General features: G+C 28.8%; 1 protein-coding gene across 1 annotated transcript in view; it reads left to right on the plus strand.

The window, feature by feature from the left end:
* Positions 1-14,249, plus strand: part of LOC114126281 (uncharacterized) — a 230,168-nt gene that overhangs the window by 36,269 nt on the left and 179,650 nt on the right.

Here is a 14,249-nt window from a genome sequence, read left to right on the forward strand (position 1 = left end):
TTGATTAACTATATGTGGGTAAAAAAATCTACGTTTATGTTGTCTATAATTACAGTGTAAAAAAGATCCTAATCTCGAATTTGAAATAAAAATATTTGACGTTTTAGCATATTTATTGTTAAATATTTTGAAACATTAGTAGACACTATACATTTTATCTGTTTATATCAGGAAATGGAATCTGATTTATCGTGGTCACTCAACTATTTTGATTAAAAACGTGTTGGTAATATAGACAGAAATGGGAAAAATTTGAAAAACTTTTAATCTCAATTTCGAATTGCTTTTCTATGTTGATATGTTCATTTAGTGATAAATATAACCTTTTAAATACTAATAAATAAATAATTCGGTAAAGTGATTATATAACATAATCTTATTTTAAACTCCATACGCCAAATATTTGGATATGTATAGGTAAGTGTCCTATATAAAAAAAAAGAAACGCTAAATCTTTTAAAAATGATATAATATTGCATTGGAGTCTTCTCCAAAAAGCGGAAGTAAAAAAATGACATAGTTAAAATAACAAAAATATTAACTCAATCGTTCAATAGAAGAATGTATTTGAATGAATATGTGCCAGATATAATAAGTAACTCATAAATTATTAACTTAAATATAAATATTTTTTTTACTTAGAGCACTTCCTGGTACTTGTGTTGAAGTTATAAAATAAAAAAAATATGATACCTATTATGTTTTATTGGCAATTAAAGTACTGTAATGAATATTAAAATTGTTTATTTAAATTTTAAATTAATGTTAATGAAATAATAAAAATGATTAAACTCTACAATAAGTATGAAATATATTTATTTTTAATGAATTTCAAGTAAAAAAAAAAATGAAAATAATTAGGTATCTGAATCTGATAAATAATTATTTTTATTTTAGCTAGATATTATTTTTGTTATCCCAACTTAGCATTGTTGCTAAATATGTGCAATAAATAACTAAAAATTGCAAATAATAAAATATATATCTTTGCATTAAATATGTAAAAAGTTTAAGATAGGTAATAAAATAATATGTAAAATAAAATTTGTGTAAAATGTTATTTTAAAAAGAATGATTATGTGTAGTTCTTACTTATCAGAGTTAGTTCAAATTGCTTATTCTAATAAGTAATAACTATAATAACTAATAATATTATATATGAAATTTCTTGATATTTTTTCACGCCATGTTTATTTAATTTGATTTATACGAACTGTAAAAGTCTTGAGACAGAGTGATTTTCTAATAATTTTTAAACTTTCTATGTTTGCATTCATTTTGTGAATTCACCCGGAGCGTTTATTTTATTTTTTCGCCCTACCGGAATTGGATGGATATGTCGCGGGAATCCGCGCCCCAATACGCGTCTTTCAAATGGGCACAGCGTGAAGTCGACCGTGAAATTTATGGCGTTGTCCGGGAAATAAGTCTGCTCGTAGAAAAACAGGTTAAATGTTTTGTAATCTCTATAAAAATCGGATTTATCTAACCGGCTGTAGTGTTTTGGAGAACGATGAGATGGGAAAACAGGAAACCAGAACAAAATAAAAAAAAAAGAACGTAACAAACGACAAAGGCCAAGCATATCAATAAAACTCAACTGCAATATAAACCAATAGAGAAGGGAGTTTTTTTATATATCAATGTGTCGCCTACGAAGTTAATAATTTATCAGATTGTATATGCTCAAATTGATATTCATTGACGTAGTTTTGGAAATAAACATAATATAAACACGAACATATTTATATGGGCAATAAATAAATATATACTAAAAATATATACATGCTAGAACCATACTAATAATTAGTTAATATGTATTTACTACGTAATATTCAACACTAAAACGTATTATTATGCGTTAATTACTATTTGAAAATTACAATACTATAAAATCCTCATTTTTGGTAAAGTATCTATTTCTAATGTCTCTTTAAAATATTAACGTGTAAAACTATGTAATATGCTATACACATAATTAATTTTAATAGTTGTAGTAGTAGTATTTACTTACCCACCAAAAATGTATATTTTTGTATTTATTCATATTTATAAACAAATATAAGTTAGAAAATTATAATATAGTGTATAAAAAATATAATTTTACCATTTAAGTTGCAGTATAACTTTAATGTATAAAAATCACTGATTAATATCTGTAAATAATTCAATTTATACTTTCATCAAGAAACAAGAGATACTCAAGTATTAAAGTTAAAGAATTAATTTTGATAACCTGTTGTTTACTTTAGGGGTTCTTAAGTACTTGCACGGGTCGAACTTTAGGGGCCAAAATACACCGAACACCCTCTCTCCTTTAGATCCTAATATGTTCTCGCGTTTGTAATTAAAGACCGTTTTTGAGAGGTTCGGTAGCCGTTATGTTGCGGACCCACGGTGCTTGTGGTCACCAAAATGCTGATTACACTGGAAACCCTTACAGCTGTACCATACTATAGCGTAAAACCTTTATCAAGTCCGGCAGACCAAGAAACCGCAGCTTCCAAGGGTGTACCCCGACCCGCCAAAGCTGTTCTTCTTATTCCGTTACTTATCGTCACCTATAGTGAATTCCGGTATAATCCAATATCATTCAAAACGGAAACTCTAAAGTGAATTACGCTGAAATTCGCCGAATACGTTTTTTTCTTATTCATTTTACACTGAGTTCATATATATATTACACGTTTCTTACAGCTTCTCGCTTAATAAAGATCATACGATATAAGACATGTATATATATATATATACATGAACATAGCATGTGCATAACAGTTTTAATCTCCAGAGAGCTTCCGACTGTACCATAATTAAGGAATCAGACTGTGCAAAAGTTGGTCGCTTCACATCCTGAAATATATGCATTTTGCTGATATAACTGTGAATAATTAGACACCCTCGTTTTCTTAAGAAAGGGAGTAGAAAATTCGTGTAAACTATACTGTTGGATTGTAAATTTCATTAAATGCCTCTTATACGCCTAACAATTATTTCAACTTTGAAATCACCTTTTACGAAGTTAAATGTTTTATAATATGCTATGTATCATTGTATCACGTGTTCATTATTCACACGCACGTGTTATCTTATGATATAAATAGGTAATAAACGTTAGTATACTTTAACTTGAATCAATGATTCTAATGATATGTCATATTCGTGTTTTATAAATAGATAAATACAAAATAAAAAAAAAATTATCTAAAACATTACATTGACAGAATTGCTGTTAATAAAAGTAACAAGTTTAGTATGTTTCATTATTTTAGAAAATGATATATGTGCACACCATAAACGAAATAAAAAAAAATATCCTGTGCTAAAATACAAAAATTAAAATATCAAAATAACACGTTTTAACTGTTATATTGACATACATAATATTTTACTGAATAAAAAAGGTGACCATGATAACCTAATGAACTTATAAAACGATTTTGAAAAAAATCGAGCGTACGATTTTTAGTCCCTTATATGCATCGATATTTAGTTACTTTAATTTGCTGAAATAACCAACTAAATTACCAAATTATTAGTTGTATTAAAATATGTACCTAATAAACAATTTCATTTAAAAATAATTAAAACTTTAATAAGTTCGTATTACCGACATACTAAAAATTGTATTTTAATCTATTTTCAAAATAATAACATAACATTACCTATAATTATATTTATTATTTCTTAAAAATAATTTAAATATCATGTGTAATGAAATTAATGATATATAAAAACTTCATCTGGTTTACATTATATAATAATCATAAACTAAAAATGTAGTTTTGTATAGGTATATAGTAGATATTAAATGATTATTCTTCGTATTTACCATTTTACTTAACCACAGAATTTCAACTCAGGTATCCTCAAGAGTCAAAGTGTTAGAACGATGAAGTAGGTACATGAGATATTTGTTACTGGCTTCAAGCGATTAACTCGGAATTCGCCATTTGGAATAGCATTTGGTTAACAAGAGTTATTAGAAATCATTTAACACCGTCTTCGTTGTCCAAGTGTCCTAAATTCGGCTTGGTCTTCCCTCATCTACGTCGATGTGGCATAAGAGCGGCAATGACATTCCACATGTATAGTAGAGACAAATCAGGGGGGAACACAGCGCACTTAAGACGACCTGCTACCAACATAAATCTCCCGACGGGCCGACTAAGAAGTGCCGCCCTCCGCCGGCTGCCTTATGTGTATAATAATAACCGGTAATAATACATAGCGGCCAAGTCGTTATGTTGGCATTACAAGGGTTAGGTGACCCGATCGTAAATAACGGCACATCTGTGAATTTTACCCTCCGTCCCTAACGTTTTCCTTCCGTTTTAAAGAGCAGGACCAACTATTCATCCCTTCGCGAGGCAACACAATACGCACACGGGCTTGCCGCTGGCTAATTATAACCAATTAGTCTTTAAGATGCCTCGTTCCTTAAAGGATACCTAACCGAAGGAGAGAGAGAAACGACCATTTATTACATAGTCCCGCGTATCCTGCGCGCATATTAACGGCGCTAAATAGACGTGTGGGGCGGCACGCAGTGTTTATGCATTCATGGCAATAGCTTTAGGGTCATTTTTCCTTTTCAGGTATCTACCACAACAAAGTTAAATTTCTTTACATGTAATAAATACCACCAATAATTGAACTATTATTTTTTAATTTTTTTTATGTTTAACACCACAATCAATTAATTTAAAAAATTTTATATACAGATTCGTTTTAATTATGAATGTAACGGCACATATTTAACAATAATAACAAAATTAGTCTATTAAAATACAAAATAGTTTATATTATTTGATCTGATATAAGAAACTCATGAATTGTAATAACTTTAAATAATTATGTAAAAGTTAATTAAACCATAGAATATACTAGATCGAATATATTTTGTACTTTTATTTAATACTCATATTTTTATATTGCATAGTATTGCTTTACTATTATGAGTATTTAATTTAAACAATAGCGTTATCTTTCTAATGAATCTTTTTAAATTATAATTTATAATTATTACTTAAAAATAAAATATTATGTTAATTATTGAATTGTTTACTAGGTATAACAAAATATCACTGATGAATTATTTATAATAGCTTATATTGTTAGGCCAACAATTATTAAAACAAATATTTAATTATATATGTAGGTGGTACCTATCTAAGATAATTAAATTATATTAGGGGAATTCTAGACTATTTAGATTTATATAAAATAATGAACATTTGTCATTCAATTTTTTGTTGAGCTCAAGAGTAAAGCTATTGTGAGATAAATATCTAACCTCGAATTTATACTATTGGTGATAATAATATTAAATATAATAATATTATAGTGTATGTTCAGACTTCCGACCTATTGTAATTCTTTAGGGTTTTTATTGCGTTACAACGTGAGGGGATGCACTACTATCTTTTTATTTTTACCCAACTTGACATTTTAATTGAGTCTTTTTATTGACCACTAAAGTCTGGGAATATTATTATTATAGTTTTATGATTTTATTATATTGTTATCGTTGTTAAAAAAAAAACTGATACATATATACTATACACACAACCACTCACACATTGTATTCTATACTATATTTTTGTCCCAACTGTGTGTCCCCAATATATTTATTTATTTATAATATCGAAAAAAGGTTGACTCGACATTAAAGTTGAGATTTGTCTACCAGAAAAGAATAACAAAACAATATTATTCACAAAAGAAACTAGTCAAGGGGAAAGTCTAATTCAGCTTCTTATGAAAACCATAAATCCAACAAACATGTTTATGGCACATAATACTTTCGGATAGGCGTTTACATGTTGCGGGTTGAAAAAAAATAATAATTTAGTGATGTTTCTGACAAGACCGGACACGTTATAAAAGACCAAAAAATCGAACTATTTGCTAGAGCATTTTTTTTCTCTTATCCTTATACCCCTCCTCCGATGTATGTTTTTATTTTATTACGTGGGGTGGCCACGGAATTTATATGAATGAAGATGTCGATAAAGCACTTAAGGAAATCACTCCCAAAGAGTTTCTTCTTTCCCCTTACAGGAAACGGTGAGTGGTGGCGGATAAAAGTGGAAGATGCGCACATATAACTCAATAGCAATGAGATGAACTAGTAAACAAAGTATACAATCTCCTGGATTTTGGTGAACAGTAACTACTTATAAGTTTCTACAAGCCTAGAGTACATACATCAAAACGTCTATTTCTTCTTAATGCTAAAATAAGATTTTTATTATTAAATTTACTTTGGTAATTAATACGCATACTATTTTTTTTAATTGAAAAAAGATGTAGGTATATATTTATTGAAGACAATGTAAGCTTAGGTACCTATTAAAATAAATTAATAATTTTTTTTACACTATTAGTTTACAAGTTTAGATTAAGTAAAGATAATTATTATATATTTATATATTGTATAAATAATTATGAAATAATATATCCAGATGAAGTTAAACATTTTGTTAATATAACTAGTAAAATAAAAATTTATAAAAGCACATAATGTAGAAAGACATTAATGTGTAGAAGTACAAACTTAACTAAAAAAATGAATTTCGTGGAAATCATTCAATTTTTATGTGAATACTTGAATAGATAAATATCATTTTAGAACAACTGCCAGTAAATAAACAAAACAAAAATTTAATAATAATAATAATATAGTCACTATAGTCTGCAAATTTCTTTACAAAAGAATAAAAAATAATCTACTAAAATTTAAGCAGTTTTTTTTTTTTTTTGGATTACAAGTTAAGTAAATCATATTTAAAAGACGACTTGAAATAATCATGTATCGTTTAAGTTAGGTTAGGTTATAAAATCCGATATAAATAATATATTGTATTTTCTTAATAATTCGACAATAAGTGTATTATTTGATAAAGTTTTCTATTTGTAATATATCTGGATTGGATTAGAGTAATGTACAGGACGGACGGTTTTAAAAGATCGACGATGCGCTCGTATTTATACATTACTTCCATGATCTGACTATTATAATATTATACACTGCAGGTCTAGCGGCGGCTGCAGGGTGGAATACCGTCATTAGTTTGGATATAAGACGCTCGTCCACCATATATTATTATTAAGGCGTTCCATTATTGTGATTAATTCGCTTAATTAATAACGCGATGTACACTAATACTTTAGTAGGCATATTTTGAATTTCCAATGTGTTCAAAGGCGAAATTCATGTAAATCCATCCCCCGTTCTGCCTTGTCCGACCGCAGTGACTATAGCTTCGAAACGCTTTTAAGGTGCTGCGAAATAGTTTCGGCGGTGCAGCGCGCGCTCGCTGATCGAAGGCCGGTGGCTGCTGCCGTTACTCCTTCTACCCACTCCGACTGCGGTTGTTTAATGGTCTCTCTTGTTTTCAAGGGAGAGGGTTAAACACAATGCCCGTCCCTGCCCGCCGCAGCCGCTGCCGATGGACACGGAGCGGCTTTATGCTCCTTACATAGTAATATACGCTCGCGTATGTGCATGCACTATGCGCCATAGTGTGTGTATATATGGGTTCTGCCGTTCCGTCCACCCACACATGTTCGTACACCCGCACACCCACACTCATACATGCACACACGCACACACTCTATTTCTCCTTCGCCGCGGCGCGGTCCAAGAAAGCCGGGCGCCCGGGCCACCGTCTTGCGGCTGGCTCCTTATATTCGCTTCCCGCCGCCAAAACAATACGGCCAAACACAACCCTCTCTCGGACCCTCGACCTTTTCTTAGTAATTAGTTTGAACCCTTTAAACTTTGCCTAACAAACCCACCGTCCGCAGTGTCCTGTACATCCTTTACTCCCCAACCCCACGCGCGCCCACAAAGCCCATTCCTATTTTGCTAGTCCCGCATATACGCACGACACACATGCCCGAGCCTGATTACCGATTGGCCACCGCCACCGCCGCTCGATTGCGCGATAAATAACGGTCACGGGGATTTTCGTTCAATTAGACCGTCTCACCACACCCGTTCTCGTCATCTTCATACGGTTGAATTACATTATAAGAAGACGCGTTACATAAGAAATCCATTTAGCCGTTCGGCAACGGTGTGGCCCAAGACTGTGGTTAGAAACTTCCGGACGGGGCGCGTAAGAGATTTAATACAGGATTCTACAGGAAAAACATGTCGGGTTTATTAAACTTTAGTTTTTCATAATAATAATATAACATCAACACACCACTAAATATTATGGTATGACTTTTTTATTTTTGACTAGGTACGTATAGCTTTTTTTTTAATATTTAAGTAAGTTCAACGAACTTATACATTATTATAATTTATTTTATGAAAATATTCATTTTTTTCTCTTAAATCTAGGTAAAATTATTTTAAACATCTATTTATGTATCCATTTAAATTAAATAGTTATTTGAGATAAATTATCTTTTTGTGATAAGATTTTCAGTTTTATTTGTATACATCTTTTTTTTTAAGTGGGAAGGTGATAATTTTTCAAGTAGTATACCCTATTGATTATCCTATTTTATTAATAATTTAGATGTCCATTTAGTCTATTTATGCGTTTAACTGTACATATTTTGTAGTAAATCGTTCATTCTCTAAAAAACATAAAGATAATTATTGTATTTAAAATACACGTATTTATGAGTACAAATTTAAAATTTTATTAGTAGGTGTGTATACTGTATATTATTATATTTATATTAAAATATGCTATTTTCAAAATACAAGTTTTAAATGATCTGTTTTAAGTTATCTTAATTAGATAGTTTTTGGATTATTTTTGTTCAATACTGGATATAGTATCTATCTACTTGTATATTATATATTTCTATAATAATATCTTTTATTAAACTATCCTTATTTAAATGATTTTCGTAGAAATGTGACCTTGATTGTTGCGTTGTTTTATAAGTCATAGTTATTATGTTAGATTGATTTCAATAATAAATACTTATTATAGTATTAGTATAAAATATTATCTGTCTTCGGTATATTACATTTAATTTTTAATTATCATTCTAAATATTCACGTTTTATTTAATTATAATAAAAACATATTATTACGCTTCTTTGTATTTAATTAAAAATAAAACGGATTATTTACCTCTACAAACATTAATTGTAATAAATGATATCAATTATTATAAAATATAATTTAACAGTCATAGCACGAATAATAGGTTAAATTATTATTAATTTATGATATATTTTGTACAATACCTTTGATTAATTTAACACTGACCTGGCTACCTGTGTAGTTAAGAATTTATTTATCCATATGTAAATTTGTTTTAATTTTAATAACAAGATGAGAAGCAACTCACGTATCATAATATATGAAGGGGTGAAAAACGGAGGGGCTGAAACGCTTAGAACGAGTGCGACCCAAATCAATTTTCAAGTGCAGAAGTTGTTCGCCTTTTGGCTAGGATCCACGTCACAGGCACGCCCGTATAAAACGGTAATGAGACGAAATAATTTCAGCTACCTAAACATACATCAACATCAACCGTCCTGACGCGCTGTCATTTTTAGATCGTTTCCTGGTTTTGGCACGACTACGTGGTTAATTTACATTGCAGACATATTAATTATTAAATGTATGTATAAAATCATGAATTTTCTCATGAACAAGATTTATGTTACTTTTATTTTATGTTAAAGAAACAAATTATGGCGTGTTTTATAGATAATATTGATATAAAACATAGTTTATAATTTACTGAATGAGTGGATATCTTAGACATATAAAACAACTAGATAGTGGACTGCACGATAGAATTGAAGTCAGCAGCCATGTGTACTATAACAGGGCAATGTTTATAAAATTTTATACTATGAAAATAAATTCGTTTTTTGTTTTATTATAAATTAATATAATAATATATTTATACCTAATAAATATATATCTTATCCATTGTGTTATTTTGTAAACATTGTCCTGTTAGAATATGGCAACACGACTTCAACTTTCCTACGGAAATGTAATAAGTACGCAGTCCGCTATCTAGTTGTTTTATATGTTTATGATGGGTATTGAGTATTGAGTATAAAGATACTTACATAAATCATTTTTTTACTATCGACAAATTCGAAGAATTAATATAGAAACATTTCATACTACTTATTATTTTATATTTTTGCAAAAATAATACTCAATGTGTAATGAAACAATTTAAAATTATTATGTGTGATCAATTACAGTTTATTAAATCAGAACATTTAAAAAAATATCGTTTGAATAAAATATATGGTACCAATAATAACTAAAACTAGGTTACATAATATGTGATACATATTTATATAATAAATCAATAGTTTTTTAATTAATTTTTCATTACAGAAAATAGCTAATGTGGGACAAACAATAAAAATAATTAATACAGTAAAGTAAATTTAAAATTTTCAATATTTAAAAAAAAATTAACTTGTCAAGTTTAGGGTAATATGAAAACAAGTATTAAATTAACTTAGTATAAAAAAATTACACATATAAACATAATATTATTTTATTATTTTCTATTCAAAAATTAAAAAAAAAAAAACTACATTCAACAATTTTTCCAGTGTCGTCGAAATTATTAGTTTGAATTTCGTTGTTATTAATAATTAAAACCAGAGAAAATGGCCAAAGTCACTTTTGACGTTGCTCAGTAATCTCCAGAGTTTGGAAATGACAGAGATATTTTTATTTTTATGGTTCACCATAAATACAGATGAATGATTTAAATGTCTTAAAATATTAAAAAAAAAAAAACTTTCCAAAGTAAACCACTTTCAAGATTGACAAATCCAATTAAGAACTATTATTATATAGTATAGAGGATAAAAAATAAGCAAACAAATTAAGTCTCGTGTAAATTACTGTTGAACCGTTTGGAACAGATAGCGTCAAAACTTTTGTCGACAATACAAAACCCCAAGAATTCATAAATACGATTCAACTTAAATAATACTGATTGCTGATTAAAATGACAGTTTTTTAATTTGTTGAGTTTTGCACAATTTAAGCTTGGAATTATTTTCTGTATTATTTGAAAATCATAATAGAATATAATTATCGATTAATTGCTCTAAATAAATTATTTAGAATGTATTATCTAAGTATCAATAACACGTATTTGGTTAATTTTGATCAAGCTCGAGATTTAAATAATATTAATTATAAGATTCCTAATATTTATTAAATAAACATAGGTTATTAAATTTTTTAATGATATAAATACAATATTAAATAATGTTAAATGAAATTGTTCACTTTACATAATATATATATATCTACGTCGTAGAATTTAAAATTGATTTTTAATATTATTACTACTCATAGGTGCTCAAATTAATTTTTACATTTTATTATATATTCATTTTTTTGTTACTCATTGTCTCTTATAACTTACTTTAAAAAGTAATCATTTTAATTTATAAGGAAAATTATAATATTCATAGTTTGATTAGCACAATAATAATAATTTGTATTATTTTATTAGGAAATATCAATTATATCTATAACTATAAAAATTATTCGGTGTTAGATTAAATAATTAGTTTGTTATTGAAGTGCATTAAAAAATGTAACAATTATTAATTCTAAGAAAAACTGTCAAGTAAGAAACGGGCGCATGTAAACTCCACCAGAAAAAAAAACAGGTAAAATTGAGTTCATGTAAACTCCGCCACTCGCCAGTGAAGAAAATCAAGTAGTAGTAGTAGTAATATTAATATGATATATTATTAAAAAAGAATTACAATATAAAATAATAAAATAATAATATAATAATATAATATAATCATATCGTTCACATTAAATATTTAAATTATAGTAAAAAAATCATAATAAATAATCGTTATATCAAATAATCCAAAAATATATAGTTAGGTATGTCATATCTATAAACTAAAATGATGTGATATAATTTGTAAATATTCCAAGTCTTGTATTACTCCATTAGTGTATCTATTTATAACATCTTGTACAACTGTCATTTTTTTGTTTTTTATTTCGAATTTTTAAACTGACGGAGTTTACATTAGACCTTTTAATACCTTTTTATCTTGACCTGTATTCTGGGGTTCTGGTAGAGTTTACAATCGCCCTAAGAAAACACTTCGTAGGTGTAGACTGTATCTCGTTATAGAGTAGGTACTGTAATGGGTGCGTTAAATTCGTATTAAATAACTATTCTATTAGATGTAAAACTACTCATATTTTAAATGAAGACGGTCTGTAATTTGAGTTATCAAATAATTATTTTAATAATAAAATTAAAATTGTCACAATTATTTGTTTTAATTTTTTTCCAATAGTATTAAAAAGTACTGCGAATTTTCAATTTAGACTGCCGTCGCTACTAGATCCAATTATATACTGGAAATGTCGCTCGAAGTTTATGAACTTTAACAAAAATAGTTCACAAAAATAAAAATATAAATAAAAAAAAACATACATCATTAAGGTAAAATCATTTACCCCGATCAAAATATTAACTATTGTTGAATTATTTTCAATAATTTTTATATTAACCAATCGCGTAGTTGCTGTTTCACAAAAAAAAAAAAAAAAAAATTAATTCGATAAATAAGGTTAAAAATGGATCCTAAAGTTGTTATAAAATCGCTGAAAACAGACACGCAGTACGTATGAGTACAATAACATTGCACGTTAATCGACAGTTATATATATATATACCTATTATTCTATGGATGTATATTGTATTCGATTACGTGTCACGCAGGACACTACGCCAACGCTTATCCGATCGCGGATCGCGGGTGAGGTGGACGAAAGACGAGTCGCGGCAAAAGCTCGTCTTTGGTGGCCTGCGGGTCCGCGGACGACGCGCGCGGTGTGTACGAGAGTCGTCTGCACGATGACGGACCAGAATACGTGATGAGCCGCGGCTACGAGCTTCGTTCGTTTTGTTATTCCGGACCTGTTATCGCACAAAGGGCTCGAACCCTTCAACTTTGACCGGGTGTGCCGGGTCGGTGGTGACGATGGGTTTATGATGGACGGGCCACGGCTGGGGTGGAGAAGCGAAGAACGAAGGATTTGAGGTTAAGGAGCAGTACAGGACAAAGTATTAAAAAAGGACAACGGAGTTTTATCATATTATACGAAAATACTACACATATATTATATTATATTTTACGTGTTTGTGTGAGCGCGTATGAGATACGCGTGTATATTGGACGTATGGAAGAGGGCTGGATGTATGTGCTGTAGGGGATAGTGAAAAAAATAATACTATATCGCCTCGCAATAAGGTACACTTGGTGACGATACAACATATTATGGCAAGTGTGGTACATGGGCGAGAGTATTACTCTATTGGATGGATTGCGTAATTCAAAAATAAAAATATTCTAACAAAACGCCAGCGGAGAATTGATAGGATTTTTCTTTTCAATCACGCGCGTATGTGATAGTCGTTTTCGTTAAACTACGCCTATCATTACCGCATTCTCGAGACTTATAATAGACGTAATTTGAGGCAGAGGTGTAATAATGTATAGGAAACCTTATGGTAACCTTCCAGTGGAATATACTATTAAGGGGAGAGGAAAACTTGAATAAAAAAACAGGAAAATATATTTTTTGATTATCATTCAATAGTAGGTATTCAATATTTTTTCCAATTGACTATCTATATGTTTGATTTAATCACTAAATGATAAAATATTAAAAACAAAATCATTAAATTGTATAAGTCAGTGTAAAACTGAAATACATTGCTCGAAAATTAGTGCGACTTAAATTTATAATTTTAAGCAATAATTGCTTGAAAGTTCTTGATTTTATTTTCACAAAATCATCGCTATTTTATTTCAAAACACGTTTTTTTATATTATCATACCATACAATAATACGTATAATATAAAAATACTTATTGTTTTTTAGATAAAATTTAATTTTAAACAAAAAAATAAAATTTAATATTATATAGGTAGTATGGGTCTATTAAAATTAAATTTATTTTTCTGTATTTAGTGTTAACTAATTACCAATTATTAGGGAGACTATAGTCTACAAGCTACTCAGTATTTCTTGGTATCCGTTTCTAATGTTTCTATTTAACTTAATTTTTAACTTATATTTTTTGATACGAGTAGTCTATTTATATTGTACTTAGCCTTTAATGAAATAAGGCTCAACTGTTTCATTTCCATAGAAAATCGTAGATATTATAAACATTTATTATGGGCAGTAAATTGTTCTTTATGTTATTAATTATTATTATTTTTTTTTTTT

The sequence above is a fragment of the Aphis gossypii genome, chromosome 1 (assembly GCF_020184175.1).
Source record: "Aphis gossypii isolate Hap1 chromosome 1, ASM2018417v2, whole genome shotgun sequence".
Lineage (NCBI taxonomy): Eukaryota > Metazoa > Arthropoda > Insecta > Hemiptera > Aphididae > Aphis > Aphis gossypii.